The sequence below is a fragment of the Planococcus citri genome, chromosome 5 (assembly GCF_950023065.1).
Source record: "Planococcus citri chromosome 5, ihPlaCitr1.1, whole genome shotgun sequence".
Lineage (NCBI taxonomy): Eukaryota > Metazoa > Arthropoda > Insecta > Hemiptera > Pseudococcidae > Planococcus > Planococcus citri.
In genome coordinates this window covers 66267100-66284917 of record NC_088681.1, presented here as the reverse complement: position 1 = coordinate 66284917, position 17818 = coordinate 66267100, and the positions used below count along the sequence as shown (strand labels likewise).

The 17818-nt window shown below is 34.2% G+C and overlaps 1 long non-coding RNA gene across 1 annotated transcript; it reads right to left on the bottom strand.

Moving 5' to 3' along the window:
- Window positions 1–4570: 4570 nt before the first annotated feature.
- On the bottom strand, window positions 4571–10565 carry LOC135846287 (uncharacterized). Its single transcript, XR_010558939.1, has 2 exons — window positions 10114–10565; window positions 4571–5483 (listed from the first exon to the last, which is right to left on the bottom strand). It is a non-coding gene; the product is annotated as an uncharacterized LOC135846287 (long non-coding RNA).
- Between the last annotated feature and the right edge of the window lie 7253 nt (window positions 10566–17818).

Genomic DNA, 17818 nt, shown 5'->3' with positions numbered 1-17818 from the left:
TGAGTTTCGTAACATCAACTCTCAGGGATGAAAAAGCTTTTGCCCTCGTTTCGCTTGAACAAAATACGAATGTAGTTTTTCTGTTTCTGAATTTCTGCACGTATAGAAAATACCTGTTCTAGGTTCTTACCTACTTGACTTTCAAAAATGCCAAATGTGGAGAAATCAACTTCTGGGTCATTCCGCGTCAATAGAACCAAGAAGTGGTAGGAGGGTTCAGCGATTTTTTTTGAAATTTTTCCTGTGAAAAGACCTTCTGAAGGGATGACCAATGGCGCAAATCGCAGCCCTCTAGCCCATCTTTAAAGGTAGCCAGAGGGTGTCAAAGTTTTCAGTGAATCAAAAATATCATCCATTCCAGCAGTGGATTACTCGATAACCACGATACCTACCAAAATGGAACATTTTCCCATAGTTCTGGGTTTTGAAAGGCTTTTTGGTGATATCATAAAAATCAGTGTTGCCACTTTTTTTCGTACAAAAAATTAGCTCAAAAAGTTTCGAAACGTAGTTTTCATATCGTTCCGACTCTCAAAAATTCTGAAAAAATATATTATGGACAACTTTTCATGCTGAACAACATATTAAAAAATTGGGATGGTAACATGTTGCAAAGTTGATTTTAAAAAATTGAAAGTTTGCGAAAAAATGCGATTTTTTGATTTAAAACATGAAAAAAGTTTTGATAGGTGAAGTTGACCCATTTGACCCCTATTTTTACGTATCTGTTGAAAAAGTTGAAAAAATCCTGTCACTCAATGAAATGAACTCATCACAATAAAATCAAAATTCGAAAAAATTCAATTTTCAATTTCAAACATCAAAAAAAGTTTAAATTTATTCAGTTGTCTTATTTTGACCTCTTTCTGACGTATTTCATGAAATAGTCAATACAAATTACACTCAGAACAACAAAAAAAAAAAAATCGTTCATTTTTTGAATCTTTTCGAATTTTGATTTTTTTCAACTTTTTCAGCAGATACGTAAAATTATGGGTCAAATGGGTCAACTTCAACTATCAAAACTTTTTTTCATCTTTTAAATCAAAAAATCACATTTTTTTGCAAACTTTAAATTTTTTAAATTGACTTTGCAACGTTACCATCCCAATTTTTAGTTCAGCATGAAACGTTGTTCATAATATATTTTTTTCAGAATTTTTGAGAGTCGGAACGATATGAAAACAACGTTTCGAAGCTTTTTGAGCTAATTTTTTGTACGAAAAAAAGAGGTAACACTGATTTTAATGATATCACCAAGAAGCCTTTCAAAACTCCTAACTGTGGGAAAATGTTCCATTTTGGTAGGTATCGCGGTTAACGAGTAATCCACTGCTGAAATGGATGATGTTTTAGGTTCACTGAAAACTTTGACACCCCCTGGCTACCTTTAAAGATGGGCTAGAGGGCTGCGATTTGCGCCATTGGTCATCCCTTCGGAAGGTCTTCCCACAGGAAAAATTTCAAAAAAATCGCCGAACCCCCTTCTTGGTCCAATTGACGTGGAATGACCCTTCTTGAAAAATAGGAAAAAAAAAAATACCTATGCTCGGGCTAGTTAAAGTTTGTATCTCTTTTACGAAATAAAAAATTCCACGTTTGAGGATTCTAAAAATTGTACAAATAAAACTAAATTTTTTCATAAGTCGTGATACGAAGACCTACAATCTACCGACCTCGCAAAAAGTCTTAATGCTTTTTCAAAATAAATGTCATTGCTGATTTTCTTTTCAGAATTTTGAATTTTTGTCATTTATTCAGGTTGTTTTTTAGGCTGGAATGGAAAAATGTTGACTCGAATAAACGTTGAGTTCACATCTCTCCTCCCTCTTCTCTATTCGCCTTCCAAACTAAAATACCTATTAAAACATTTCATGTTGAAAGTCCTGCTTTTCAATCAAAATTTTTCAGAAAGTCCTTTTTTTTTTTGCTAAAATTGCAAAAAAGCTGTAAAATGTTTTTTTCATATTTTTTATTCGAACAAAATTTTTTATTTACTTACCACTTTGTATTTGTTTTTTTTTCAGGGGTTTGAATTTTTGTTTATATTTTATAGTTTTTGTTGAGAATTAGAAGACATGTTGACTCGAATTAGACCACCCAATCAAAAATCAATCAATCAATCATGATCAAAAATCGATACACGATCGATCGCGTTCGAAATGAAAAATCAATTTCAGTCTCAGAAACAATTTTTCTGATCAAAAATTGATCTATCTAAAATGGATTCATCGTACTCCCCCCCCCCCACCGGTCACTCTAAAAATCAACTCATTTTCGATATCGTGTATGATCGATCATGTATGAAATGAAAAATCAGTTTTAGGTTCAGAAATAAATTTTTCAATTAAAAATCGATCATTTTGATTTTTTTCATCTCGTATGATCGATTACGTTTAAAAAACAAAACAAAATTTAGCTTTGAAATTCGGCCTCTCGACCAAAAATCGATTCATTTTCAACTTTCGATCTTATAATAAGTAACGATGGATTATGTTCGAAATGGAAAATCAGTTTTGGGTTCTGAAATGAATTTCTCAATTAAAAATCGATCATTATCGTATCGGAAATTGATTAATCGAACTTCAGAAATCGATTTTTGATTTCATATGATCGATTATACGTATTTCGATGTCTTCAAAATTTTTATACTTAGGTATTTCATTTCAAAAATTTTTAATTTTATTCGATTTAATTCAATCGATTCAGAATGTGGAATTTATGATGGATTAAATTTTGGGCTGTCGAAGAAAATCACATCTCTTTCTGCAGTCATTTGAAAATGCTACAGGGGGCCAATTTTCGATTGAAGCTCCCAGAAGGGTTCGAAAATGACTGCAATTTATTTGTACCCTTGTAGAAAAAACCAGACATATACCACACAGTTAACTAGGTGGATATACTATGTTGAATACCATGTCGTATACAAGTCATCAATTGAAACACGTAAACCACTGGTATACCATGCAAATTACAACTGGTTCAGAAATGCAAGTCTAGCCCTTTGTATTGTTTTAAAAGGCTTGAAATGCACATTGTGTGTACAGAATAGCAAGGGTTGATGTTAAAATGCTACCTAAAAAATTTTTCAAAATAAAAAAATTTGTGCCCTGGGTGGGGATCGAACCTACTACCTCTACTTCACCACTCATTTCCGCTCTGCTCTGACAACTGGGCTACTGCGTTCGGTGATGGTATCGGTGTTATTTGGGTTTATTAGTTTATGAAATTTGGACTTAGTCAAAATTTGGAGATATGATGATTTTGTTTTTATTTATTTTCTTTCATTTTTTGCAAAACTATTTTATGGGGTGATATTTTACAGATGATACCAGATTGTACACTTTGTTTAGTATATTTTTCTATGAGGATATAGGTGATGAGGTGCACATTTTTTCACTGAAAATGGGTAGTTTATGGGGTAGGAAGACATAAATCTAGTGTGTATCCTTGAAATGTTGAAAAAATACCATCTAAAAATCTGAAAAACACCTGGAAACCTTGATAAAAAATTTGTTCATGAAAGATATTTGATTTTATACCTAAGCAGTCCCAAAGAAATATGTTTTTTTCTGAATGGATGACATTATTGATCTAGAACTGAAATTTAGAAGGTTATGTGCTTAAAGAACTTGAAAGTTGATGAAAAAAGCTCAGAAAAATTGTGAATAACCTATAAAGTTCGCTGATTTGCGTAAGATTTTCTCAAGGAGGGGGCAAAAACCCAGATTTTTAGGCATGAAAAATCGAAATGAGGGGTAATTTTCAGGAAACTTGACGTGATTATATGACAATGAAGGCAAAATTACTGCTGGAGCGAACGAAAAGCGAAAATTTATAGAAAAAATGGGACAGAATAACAAAAAAACATCCATTTTTGCATGTTTTCATTCAAATTTTCACTCGCAAGGGGGGCATGAGCCCCTTCACCCCCTTTGCTAGACGACTGAAAGTTTAGACATGAATAACTCCATCCTTTAGCAAAGCAAACAATGATTTGCTTGGTATGAACAATAGTAAAATTTACCTCTTCACATTTACCAGTGGTAGGTATACAACATGATTTTATTTTTTAGATGGTAAAACTTTTTTAAAAGATAGTAAACATGTGGTAAATTTTACATCTTTCATTTACCATTGGTTTACCATGTAGTTAAATTTACTAAATGGTAAACCAGTAGTAAACTTTTGCATTTACATTTTCAGGAAATTATATACCAGTTAGTAAATTTTACTTTTTACATTTACTAGTGGTATACCACAATTTGATGGTATATCAAGAGTAAATCAGTGATATACCACCTACTTTGTGGTAAACTTGTAGTAAATATCTCGTTTTTTCTACACGGGTAGGTTCAAATTTATCTTAAAACTTATTTTCAAAATTTCATCTTACATAAAATGGAAATCCTCAAGTTGATTTTTTCAACATTAAGATGAATTGATTAGAAAAACAACGAAACGATAATTAATTTCCTGTCTTTTGGTCAAATTCGTGCGATAGATAACTATCATTCTTCAAAGAATACCCAAAATATTTACAGTTTATCGAAGCAAAAGATACATCACGATGAATTGAAATCATTTACTTATTAGGCACTGCAGGTACCATTGACATAACAAAACTTGATAAGAGTAAATAGGAATTAAGCTACATAATTTATGGAATACAACACAACTTCGTAATCATACTAAATAAACAAAATCACATAAGTACATAATGTATAAGCTCGTATCAGTCACAAAAGTACAAAGAACGATTTAAAAATAACTCATTGGTTAATGGTTCAACATATCTAAAAGATTTGAGGTGGTGGTATCGATAGTCTGTCGAACGGTTCTGATATGATCATTGATACGAGTCATAGTGTCCTCAAGATCATTAACACTAAGACGCATAATCCAGACTTTCACCAGCAGCTGAACATAATTATCAATCTTACTGAAGTCCCTCTCCCCACTGATAGATGGCCGAATTCGTTTAATATCATCTTCGAAAGAATACAAACAAGCGATCACGAATCTCACATCTGCACTTAATCGATCACAATGCACCATACGTTTGGCTGTTTCACTATCATGAATAGCACCCGTATGATCGATAACGAAATCACTGAAGTCGTTCAAAATATCATTCTGACGATGGTAACGTAACTTGAATACTTTTTTGAAATGGTTTCTTAGCCACGATTTCATCGATTCCTCGAATACTTTGCTGTATTGTTTGATTATATCGTCGATTACACGTGGATTTTTCGAAAGCGAACGTTTCACTGATTTGCGTTTACGATATGGTTGATATCTTTTTGATTTACGACCGGTAAGTTTGGTTTGTTTGCTGCGCCACGTATCTATACCAATAGCGATCGCCGAAAGTTCTTGCATCGATGGTGGGCTCGCATGAGAAGGATCATGGGCAAATTCATAAGAGATCGTTCGAACCATGGCTGTAATCCTTGATTTTGATCAATTTCAATTCGAACCTGGAATTGTAACGACTGAATGAACGTTGTGAAGTGGAACGTAGGTATGATGATAAAAATCCGCATGCACATGACACAGAAGATATCCACGCACATATATTGAGTTAATGATGAGTAATGTTGAATGCCTAGCAAGGGAACCTTTTGATTTCACATTCACACTCTCCGAATTGAACGAAACTAAGCTGGATCAAAAGACCATGTATTAAAAGTTTGTTTTTGGATTTTTGCCAATTTTTGAAAATTTTTAATGATTCCCTATTTTCTGATTCTCCCTCAAGTCAAAAAAAAAAAATTGTGCCAGAAGCCAACTCCCCCCCTGTTTGAAAACATAAAAAAATACAAGTTATCCAAAAATTTACCATCTCTGGGTTAGAATTTTTTTAAGGTGGAAAAATTTTTTTAAAATGGAAGAAATCAAAGTTGGAGAAAATTTCTTAATTCTTGTCATGTCATAATTCTTCTAAATAATGTCCTTTTCGAGAAAAAACCTCCCTCGCCTCGAAAAAAAATCATTTTACTGTTATGGAGCTATTCAGAGCTGAAAAAAATAAAAAATTGATGTTTTAAACAAAATGTTTTGAAAAATTTTTCATTAAGGGGGAATGTAGTTTTCATGATTCTGAGCATAGGTAGTTGGAAAATTTTCAAAACATTGTTAAGTTCCTACAGACTGCAAATTTTCATTTTTTAAAAAATGTCATTGTTGGACTCTGTGCAAAGAACGTGATATTATTGTGAGGTTGGAAGGGAGGGGGGTAGGTCGAGGGAGATTTTTTTCTTTTAAAATAACCTCGTACGCTGCACAATTTTGAACAGAAATGAGAAAGATTTCTTCAATTTAACTCCAACACATCAACAACTACATACTTTTTAGACCATTCTGGAGCTTCCAAAAAATTTTCAATTTCCTCCACAAATTTTAAATCATGAACTTGCTTATTGGATACCATTTCGACCAACGAGTAGGAGTAGGTGGGTATCACGAAATTCCAGGAATCCAGGAGTGTGGAGTCAAAAGTAAATCAACTGCTCGGTACAAAAGTATCTACTTTCATTGAAAAGTGCATCTTCGGTTAAAGTAGGTGAATCGGTTTTTGGCGCAGATTTTGAAAATATTCTCAGGCTATCTTTGAAGCACCAAAAAAGAATCTTAGAGCAGAAAAAATTTCAGCCAACTCTCCTCCCTTCTCTTTATATGCGGAAAAATCACGTTTTCACACAAAAATTCCTATTCATCACCATGTTGACCAACAATTTTGAAAAAAAGCTAAAAAAAAATTCAAACTGCTGTTACACCGAAACTAAAAGCGCTACAGGCAATTTTTTTTGCCAAAATGTCAACCTCAAGCGATAGTATTTTTGGTATTTTCAAAAAAATTTTCAAAGTGGATAGCAAGGGTCAAAAAATAAATCCAAAAAACCAACTTTTTGAAGGGGGTTTCCTACGTTTTCGATTGCATACAATTTAGGAAATATTCAACAGTGACCTCTCAAGCGAAAAGGTACCACAAGCCGGAATTTTGAAAATGCGTTTTCGAACACTACAGACTGCCCTCCTTGAATGAGACTAACCCACTCACCTACCTTCAAAATTCGCGAACTTACAGGCATTTGAACTTTCAGTATCAAAAAAGTTTATTTCAAGAAAAACACGTTCGAAGAAAAAATAAGGAAATCTCTGCGTTTTTATTTTTTTTACAGAATTAAAATTGAGAAAAAAATACCATCGAGTCAATTTTTAATGAAATCCTGAAAATATGATTTCAAAAAATTATTTTTTCTACGTTTTAAATTTCAAGTTAATTTTGGTTAAAAATATCTTATAATTTCAAATGAAATTCATCAGAATTTTCGTAACAATAAAAGACCTAGGTAGGTACATAAAATCAAAAAACTGATTTTTTTGAAAAAATTTACTTGTTTTTACGTTTTGAATTTCAAATTAATTTTAGTTAAAATGATAGTTCAGAATTAAATCTACCACAATTGGTAAAAAAAAAAAGAAAAACGAAGAATAAAGGTCTTGAAAATAATTTCAAAAAATTTGTTTGGACATCTTCTCTAACTCTCGCGACAAAAAAAAACAGGGAATGAATCCAAAAGTATCATTAATGTAATAATTAATCGTTATTGAGAGGTCACTACTATTTTCAGACGTTTTTTGCTTAGTTCTCCACCCCCTCTGGCCCTCCGGCTCAATGGAGCCCTTCATTTTGACTTCAAAGTAACCCCAAAAAAAACCGAAATCAGCTATTAGAAGATATTTCTTACATTATTTTTTCAGTATTTTAGAAGAAAAAAAGAAAAATTAGTAGATTGTGACTTTATTATAAATGTATTTTATCACGAAAATTTGTGTTTCATAAATTTTCGTGATAAAATACACGTCAAGTTACAATCCACCAATTTTTTTTTTTTCTAAAATAGGTAGGGGAGATTGTTGTACCAGGGACCGATTTTTCGTTTTTTGGGAATGGACTCCGCCCATTAATTATTTTTGAAAATGTGAATAGGGTGCATCAAAGAATGGTCTTTTACAAAAAAAACGAGATATTCACATTTGTTCAAAACTCATTCCCCTCCCCTCCAGAATTTTTTGAAAAAGTCACTTTTTTTTGGTCTATGGTACAACGGGTCGTGTACCAAGGACCAAAAGGAAATTTACCCTGGAAAATGCCTAAAAGTTGGCCGTGAAGGCATAAAGTTCACGTATGGATCATAAACATCCATTATACATATTTACTTTTTACAATAAGATCATATAAAATTTTGCAGAATTTTTTTTTTTAAATTTCATAAGTTTGTCATGTTGTACCACGGACCATAGATTTTTCCTCAAATTTCCACCAATTTCAAATAAATTTTGAAACGTTTTCAGATGCTACAATGTAAAAACTGTGTAAAGGGCATCCTGGCATCTGAAAAAGCATCAAAATTCGTGAAAATTAGATGAAAAAATTGCGGTCCGTGGTACACGATGAAATTTGGTCCCAGGTACAAGACCTCCCAAAATTTAGAAAAAAATTTCTACAAAATTTCACACAATATTTTTCCAAAAAGTGAATATGTGTACTTACACTTAGATGGTGTAGCTACACGCTGCACTAATTGCTTTGACAAATTTCAAATAAACAACAGGTCAAAATGAATTCACAAAACATGGCAAAATGTAATTTTTCGTTTTAAAACGTGATAATCGTGCGCACAATTTTCAAATAAAAACCTTATCGCCTATAGTTCATTTTGTGGCATACCCTAGTGATGCTTTAAAACGTAGTGGGGTCCGAATTCCGCAAGTGGCGTTAGTGAGGGAAAGGTCCCTGGTACAACAGGTCCGGGGTACAACAATCTCCCCTACTTACTGCATAAAATTACTTGGTTTTTTAATGATTTTTTAAAAATTCGTTGTGATACTGTTAGATATTTCCTACATTAAATGCACTTGAAAACGAAACGAAAATCCTCAAAAGGTTGATTTTTTTCGATTTTTGACTCTTGCCACCACTTCAAAAAATTAAAAAAAAAACACTAAAATACTACGGTTTGAAGTCGACATTTATACCACAGAGATTTCAAAATTTTTGATTAACATTTTGCACGAAAAACATGATTTTTTTGCATAAGGAAAAGGGGGGAGGGAGGACTGGGTGAACTTTTTTCGGCTCTAAATTTTTTTTCGGTTTCTCAGAGATACCTTGCGAATATTTTCAAAATCTGAGCCAAGGGACAAAAAAGTCAAATTGTGATTATTTTCGAGTCAAACGTGTACCTATAGACAGTTAGACACACCAGAAGATATATTTTGAAACAAAGTCTCGTTATGCACCTTTCTTGAAAATTTGACAACGACTTTTTCATGTTTCACTGGATTTCACCTAGGTACATTTTACAAATAGGTCAAAAATTCAGTTTTGATCTAAAGTTTTGCGATGGGTGCCCAATAAGCACACACCAGTTATCGATACTAAAGTTCATTTTTGGCCTTTTCAGATCCAGAATGATTTGACATTTTTGAAGAAAAAATTTAAAAATTTCTAGAAGCTCGATCCTGAATCAGAATGACCCAAAACTAGTAGCTAGCTGTACCAAAGGAATTATGTATCAACATTGGTTCACTTTCTTGATGACGAAAAAATCACGTAAAAGTTTAAAAATCCACCTTAAAACAGCATTTTAGAATTTTTTCAAATAAAAACGTAAAATCTCGGATACAGGAGTTTTATAGTCGGATTAGTCGTGCTCGTAACATGCTTTTTCGATCTACCTCGTTTCAGTTTAAATCGGAGAACACGAGTTCAAATTTCGAAAGCTTCCCTTGTAAGCTAAAAATTATACTCGTACTTGAGTATCTTCGAGTTTCTCGATTATTAAGTTGTTAAGCTGTTACGTTTGAGCTACAGGCAATGTTTACGAAAGAAAATTCCTAGCATGAACACGAGTGTTTGATGGTAAATTAGTACCCAAGTTAAAGAATATGGACTGTTGAAAACGTATAAAAATATTCGCATTTCATTTCACAGGCTGAGTGAAGTGGTGCACTCACTCATAGAGGATAGAATAATACGTGCATATAACAACATTATCAATCCTTACGAGTAAAAATTAAAAAATCTAATAAAACACTCACCAATAATTTGAATGATCCGAAGAACAGCAACACACAAAGACCAGCTACCACAACAAAACAGATGTACTAAACTAGTAAACTACTATACACGTGCACAATGCTTCTTCATCATCATTCAACGGTTTTCACTACCAACAACAAAACGGTAACTAGCTAGACGTCGAGTAAGAATGTAAGAAACAAACTGGTATTGTGCCAGGAGCCAGGTACTTCTCCCACCCCGCAGTGGTGGTATTTCTGGAGTTCCTGCAGTCGAAGGGTGACGAGGATTCTCAGCAACGTTGCCTTTTTGTCATCTTCGTCTTTTCTATACGTCAATTCAATTTCAATGTAAGGTGTAATGCACGAGTTTAATTACCTGGTAACCTGGCGCCTGCTATTCAGAATAATAAATAAGAGTACTTACTGGTCTGGTACTGGTACTTACAGGAAGTTCCGGGAATCGTCTCACGTCTGCCACACCAAAATTCAACTGTATACGAGGAGAGGAGACGAACAAAAAAAATAAATGTTATTACGAGTATAACTGGTTGCCCATCTTGTGAATTGAAGGAGCTACGTGCTTCGCAAAACCTCGAAATTCATAGATTTTGAAAAAATCGTCTAAAATAAGGGAATATTTTTTGAATCATTCATGATGATGCCCATAACCCGTAGTACTCTACTGGACTAACAAAAAAATAAAATATATTGCTTTGACTAGCTTAGACAAATTGCCTTTCTTCAAAATTGAAAGGGCAAAATTGAATCAAAATTACCAAATTTGTCGTGCCCTTCGTATTGAAAATTTTGAATCTTCAAATTGTGTTTGCACCTTCTGCAGTTTTGAAGAATGTGTTTCTTTTTTGTATTTTCATCAAATTTTGTTTAAATTATAGATATCATCATGTTTTCATGGCGATTTTCAAAAATTTAAATAATTTTTTTTTAAAATACCATTTTATGATCTGCTCTCAAACAACCTTGCCAATGTGCTGAGTGGGAAATCGAACGATGAGTATAGACCTGAGGAAGAGAATTATGCGATGCTACGTAAGGACCGTTCTGAAGTATTCCTGCGAAACATGGACCATGAGTGCAGAATGCGAGAATAAAGTATCCGCTTTCGAGATGTGGTGCTATCGAAGGCTACTATACGGATCTCATGGAAGGACTTCATTACCAACAAGGAAGTATTATAGTCCGGCATATGACAATAGGAGTAATTGCACCCCCCCCCCGCCGATCCTCCGGGACAACTTTTTTCTTGAAGGGGACATCCCAAGGAACATTTTAAAGCAAACTTGCCAAAAAAAAAGTTGGCCTTACTTACAAAATGGCGGCCATTTTGATTGACAGATCAGCCGAAATCGCAGATTTTGCGTTTTAACATACGACTTGCACCAACTTTTTCAAACTTTACAAACGTAGATCGAAAGATCATGCAAACATTTATCACCTGTCAAAATTTCAAGTGCTAAAGTGCGTTTTTCGATTTTTGGTGAATTTTTGAAAATCGAATTTAGGCCAAAAATGAGGGAAAAAATCAAAATTTTACCAAATTGACTTAGAAAGCTAAAATTTGGGATATTACATATTTTCGACATGCCAAATCGATTGGAAACGGTTTCGACCCGTTTTGAGCAGTTCTGGAGCCTCCAGCAGATTTTTGAGACTCGAAATTATCACAAAATTCCATAAAATTGGAGTTGTAAATCTAAAATTAATTCTAAAAACTAATATCAATACGCTACGAAGTACTGCAGATGAATTTCAAGTCGTTTTGGAGCCTCCAGCGACTTTTCGAAAATTCCTGAAACCTCCAGCAGATTTTCACAAAATTTCATCAAATGGAGATGGAAAGCTGAAATTTACTGTACACTCCATTAACACCCTCTGAAGACGACTTCAAGTGGGTTCAAGTCATTTTAGGGCCTCCATCGACTTTTTTTGAAAATTCCTGGAGCCTCCAGCAGATTTTTGAAACTTTAAATTTTCACAAAATTTGATCAAATGGAGATGGTAAGCTGAAATTTACTGTACACTCCAATTTTAACACCCTCTGAAGACGACTACAGGTGGGTTCACGTCATTTTAGGGCCTCCAGCGACTTTTTTGAAAATTACTGGAGCCTCCAGTAGATTTTTTAAACTTGAAATTTCCCGCAACATTAATTTATCAAATGGAGTTGGCAAGCTAAAATTTACTTCGCAGACTACATGGTGGCTTCAAATGGTTTTGAAGCTTCCAGCTACTTTTAGGAAATTTCAATTTTCCAAAAAAACGTCATACAACCTTTCAAAAAGTTGCTGGAGGCTCCATAACGACTTGAAATTCACCAGCAGTCAACTAACGTAGCGTATTGAAATTAGTTTGCAGAGTGAATTTCGACTTTCCATCTTGGTTTGATAAAATTTTGGGAAATTTCAAGTTTCAAAAATCTAATGGAGGCTCCAGTAATTTTCAAAAAAGTTGTTGGAGGCTCTAAAATGACTTGAAATCCACCAGAAGTCGTTTTTAGAGTGTGTTAAAATTGGAGTGTAGAGTAAATTTCAGCTTTCCATCTCCATTTAATAAAATTTTGTGAAAATTTAAAGTTTCAAAAATCTGCTGGAGGCTTCAGGAATTTTCAAAAAGTCGCTGGAGGATCCAAAACGAACTGAAATTCACCTGCAGTACTTCGTAGCGTATTGAAATTAGTTTTTAGAATAAATTTCAGCTTTACAACTCCAATTTGATGGAATTTTGTGGGAATTTCGAGTTTCAAAAATCTGCTGGAGGCTCCAGAACTGCTCAAAACGGGTTGAAACCGTTTCCAATCGATTTAGCATGTCGAAAATAGGGTATATCCCAAATTTTAGCTTTCTAAGTCAATTTGGTAAAATTTTGATTTTTTCCCCTCATTTTTGGCCCAAATTCGATTTTCAAAAATTCACCAAAAATCGAAAAACGCACTTTAGTACTTGAAATTTTGACCGGTGATAAATGGTTGCATGATCTTTCGATCTACCTTTGTAAAGTTTGAAAAAGTTCGTGCAAGTCCTATGTTAAAACGCAAAATCTGCGATTTCGGCTGACCTGTCAATCAAAATGGCCGCCATTTTGTAAGTAAGGCCAACTTTTTTTTTGGCAACTTTGCTTTAAAATGTTCCTTAGAATGTCCCCTTTAAGAAAAAAGTTGTCCCGGAGGATCGGGTGGGGGGGGGAGGTGCAATTACTCCTATTGAGAATGACAATTCGTGGTACATGGATATACCATCTGCTAGTAAAGGAGTCTCGTACTTTGTATATCCGGGGTCAGTGACCAATGTAACGGAGGAAACAAGAATAGGAGAGGAGCGGGAAGTCGTAGTTGAAGATATCAAAACCAGAAAGCTAAAGTATATAGCTCATAAAATACGAGAAAACGGTATTTTCATGCTAGCGGTACAGGGGAAAATCCAAGGAAGATTGACGAGAGTGAGGAAACGATCGGAGCTGTGAACAACAAACTCACCAGCCAACTCTCCCTGCAAGACCCTGAATGAAACGATCAGATACGCTAGATACCGGCTAATATAGATGGACATATACGCTATCTCCTGTAAAGGAGCGCGACTTCGACGACGATGATCTGCTCTATTGCATTCATGCTCAAAAATTCTAAAAAAATTACCCCTCGGAAGTCAATTTTATTCAAGCTCGATGGAAAATTTTTGAAAATCCAAATTTTTCTTTCGGTGATTGAAAATTAATATTTTGAAAATATGTAATGCCAAATCTCTCGAACAGAATTTCATCATTTCCAGACATTCTGGATCAGTGGATCTGGAATCTGCATCACAATTTTCTCTTTCTTCAGGATTTTTTATTTTATTCAAAACAACCTAGTCTTTGGTTAAAATGCTCCAAAACTGCACGGAATGATTATAATTTATAAACGTTTCAACATGATTCCGCGAAAAACTTGGTAAGAGTTAATGGGTATATATTTTACTATACATAAATGGAATACAACACAACTTCGTAAATGTAGTACATAAACAAAATCAAATAAGCTCGTATTAGCCACATAAATACAGAGAGTAACCTTTTAAAAATAACTTATTGGTTCAACCAGAGACGAAGCGAAGGGGGGGGGCTACGGGGCAGCCTGCCCTCCCAGTGTTCCGCGAAAGTTGGGAAAAGTTGGGAAATTGTGAGAAATACAAGAAAGTTGGGAAAATACAAAAATTCCGAAAATAAATATTTTAGTTCTGGAGTTTTCAAATATGTATTAAAATTTTTTACAATCATCAAAATCTAAAACTTTCCAACTTTTGAAGCCGAACCAGATTCTAAATCTACGATCTTCCCAACTAAAGTCTAAAATGCACATTTTTTTCAAAAATTTTTCCCGAGCAAAGCGAGGGAACAATTATTGTGCCTTTTCACATCAACATTACAACTGTTTTGCTTCTTGAAATTACAAATTTTGAAAATCTTTTACCCTCGCTTCGCTTAGGCCAATTTGTTTTTTTTTTTCACACTTTAAATTTTCAAGAAACTATTAATTAATTTCTCAAAAAGTTGAGAGCAGAAAAACCGAATTTTCGCATTAAATTTGATATAGCTCTACTTTTTGAATTACAATTTTTCCAAAGCTTTTAGCCTCGATTCGCTCGGGCCAATTTGATTCTCTTCTACTAAGTTACAATTTCAAGAAACGTATGATTGAATTTGAAAAATATTGAGATCAGAAAAACTAGATTAAGTATCGTATTTTATTAAGATTGATGTTCTACTTTTCCATTTCAAGTCACATATTTTCCAAAACTTTTGCCATTGCTTCACTCGGGCCAATTTAGTTCTTTTTTTCACACTAAGAATTTCACAAAACCATTGATAAAATTAAAAGAAAGTTGAGATCAGAAAAATCAAATTCTTGCATTAAAATTGATGTTGTTCTACTTTGCGAACTACAAACTATATAAAGCTGATTTTCATCTACGAAGTTACAATATTTTAAAAAATCCATGATTGAATTTGAAAAATGTTGAGATTAGAAAAACCGAATTCTTTCATTAAAATTGATGTTATTTTACTTTTCAAATCATAAATTTTCCAAAACTTTTGCCCTCGCTTGGCTCGGGCCATTCAAAATGCTCCTTTAAAAAATTTTAAGAATATGAAAACTAAACAGAAAAATTCCAGAAATACTCATAATATTCAAAGCTTATAAAAAATGCAAATTTTTCAATTTTCAATACCAGAGTGTTCAGCATGTTAAAATTCTGATTATAGTCGGCAAAGTTACAATTTTTTGGCTACAAAATGTCGTGATACAATCCCCTCACTACTTGTAACTTAAATACACTCTTTTTTCATCCAACTTGGGAATTTCCAGTCGAATAAGTTGGGAATTTTCAGTAAAATTAGTTGGGAAACTTAGGATCTGTGCCCCCCCCCCAGCAAAACCACTTCGATACCTCCTTGGGTTCAACATAGCTAAAATAGTTGCAGACCGGGTCAGATTTAGATGAGTTGATTACTTAAAGCATTCACAGGTATTCGGCGTTAACATCTCATGGCGGCGCCACCATCGACTTGCTGAAAGGGGGACTTTTTGCAGAGAATCGCATTCATTCGCATCTCGACAAGTCATGTGTGCGCGTGTGTAAGTGTGCGTGAGTATGGAAATGTCCCCCTTTCAGCATGATAACATGTGTTTCATGCATTTCACCGTCAGAGTGCAACACATGTTCGTTGACTCCAAAGTAGCTGAATAAGCTTATTCAGCACCTTCAGGTGTAAATGAGTGTCAATCTTACTGATCTTCATTTCATCACAGATATCGTCAGACCGTACAGATGGCCAAATACGTCCGATATCGTCTTCGAAATCATATAAACAAGCAATCAAGAATTTCACCTTCGCACTCAAAGGATCACAATGCACTACACGTTTGGCTGTTTCAATATCACGAATAGCACCCGTATGATCGATTACGAAATCACTGAAGTCGTTCAAAATATCATTCTGACGATGGTAACCTAACTTGAATGCCTTTTTAAAATGGTTTCTTACCCAAAGCTTCATCGATTCCTCGAATACTTTGCTGTATTGTTTGATTATATCGTCGATTACACGTGGATTTTTCGAAAGCGAACGTTTCACTGATTTGCGTTTACGATATGGTTGGTATCTTTTTGATTTACGACTCGTAAGTTTGGTTTGTTTATTGCGCCACGTATCTACACCGATAGCGATCGCCGAAAGTTCTTGCAGCGATAATGGGCCTTCACGAGAAGGATCATGGACAAGTTCATAAGATATCGCTCCAGCCATGTCTAATTCTTGATACTGCTCAATTTCAATCCGAACCTGAAATTGAAACGACTGAATGAACGTAGTGAAATGGAGCACTTGACACGGAAAAGTAGGTAGGTACTTAGATATGATGGTAAAAATCCGCATGCACATGACAGAGAAGATTTCTATTCGAATTTAAATGATGAATTATGGTTGAATGCTTACAAGGAAACCTTTTGAACTCACACTCTCCGAATTGCACCACTCGAGTAGTCGAGCTAGGTCAAAAAAGCATGTAATTTCAAAGCCTCAAGTTTGTTTTTGAATTTTTGAAAATTTTTGAAAATTTTAAAAATATGTTTTCAGATGGTTTTGAAACTTTTTCACGCAAAATGAGTTTGAGCAAATTGAACCAATGTGAACGAAATTCCAAGAGTGTGAATTCAAAAATGAATTATTGACCAATTTGTGAATTCTAGAAATAGCGAAAAATCGAATGTTCAAGCATTTTGAAATTCCTTCGTGGCTTCAAAACCATCAAATCGCCGATTGTTTTCGCCTCAGAGGATCATACAGACCACAGGGTAATCAATCAGGGAATCGTCTGCCAAAATTTAACAAAAATTTCCCAACGACAATTCCGTGAGCTTCGGGGTAGCGGTTTTTGAAAATTTTTAAATTTTACTTACTGGTCGAGCTAAACTAAAAAATTGGCAGCTAAAATTTTAATGGTGTGGTACATGGGCCTAGAGCTACCAGTGAGACCACTTTCCATTCAAATGTACCTGGGAGACACGCAATTAGGTTACAATAATATTTGCATAATTATATGTAATAAAATTATCAATATACCTACGAGTAAAAATCTTCAGCCACTTACCAATTTTAAAAATACGATGAAGACCAGCTACCACACTACTACAACTCAACATACAACTAAAGTATACAGAGACAGACGTCAACGGTCAATATGAGAAACCGGTAGTATGTGTGGGAGGTACTTCCCCACCCCGCAGAGTTAGTATTTCTGTGCAGTCGGGGAGGGTGAAGAAGACTCTTAGCAACATTGCCTTTTTGCCATGGGTCGTGCTGGATTCACCGACTCCCAGTCCAAACTTGAAATGAATCAGTCAGTCGTTCATCAAATCATCACTTTTCACTTCAGTCAGTTTTCACTCATTCGGTTTCATATTTATATTTTGAATTTTTGAATGAAAAATTTTCCAAGTTCTGTCATTGTGTCCCATACCAACTTCCTACACCACTGTATAATTAATTCAATTTTAATTTAATTGTTTTTGAAAAGAAAATTATGATCAATTTAAAGAGAAATTTTATTTTTAATTTTGAAAGAAAAACCAATCCAACTTCAAAACTTTGAACGGATTCCCAAAAAATGGAATCAATTTCGAGCTCCAACAAATTCGACTTACGTCTTGGTACAAAACTGAAAATT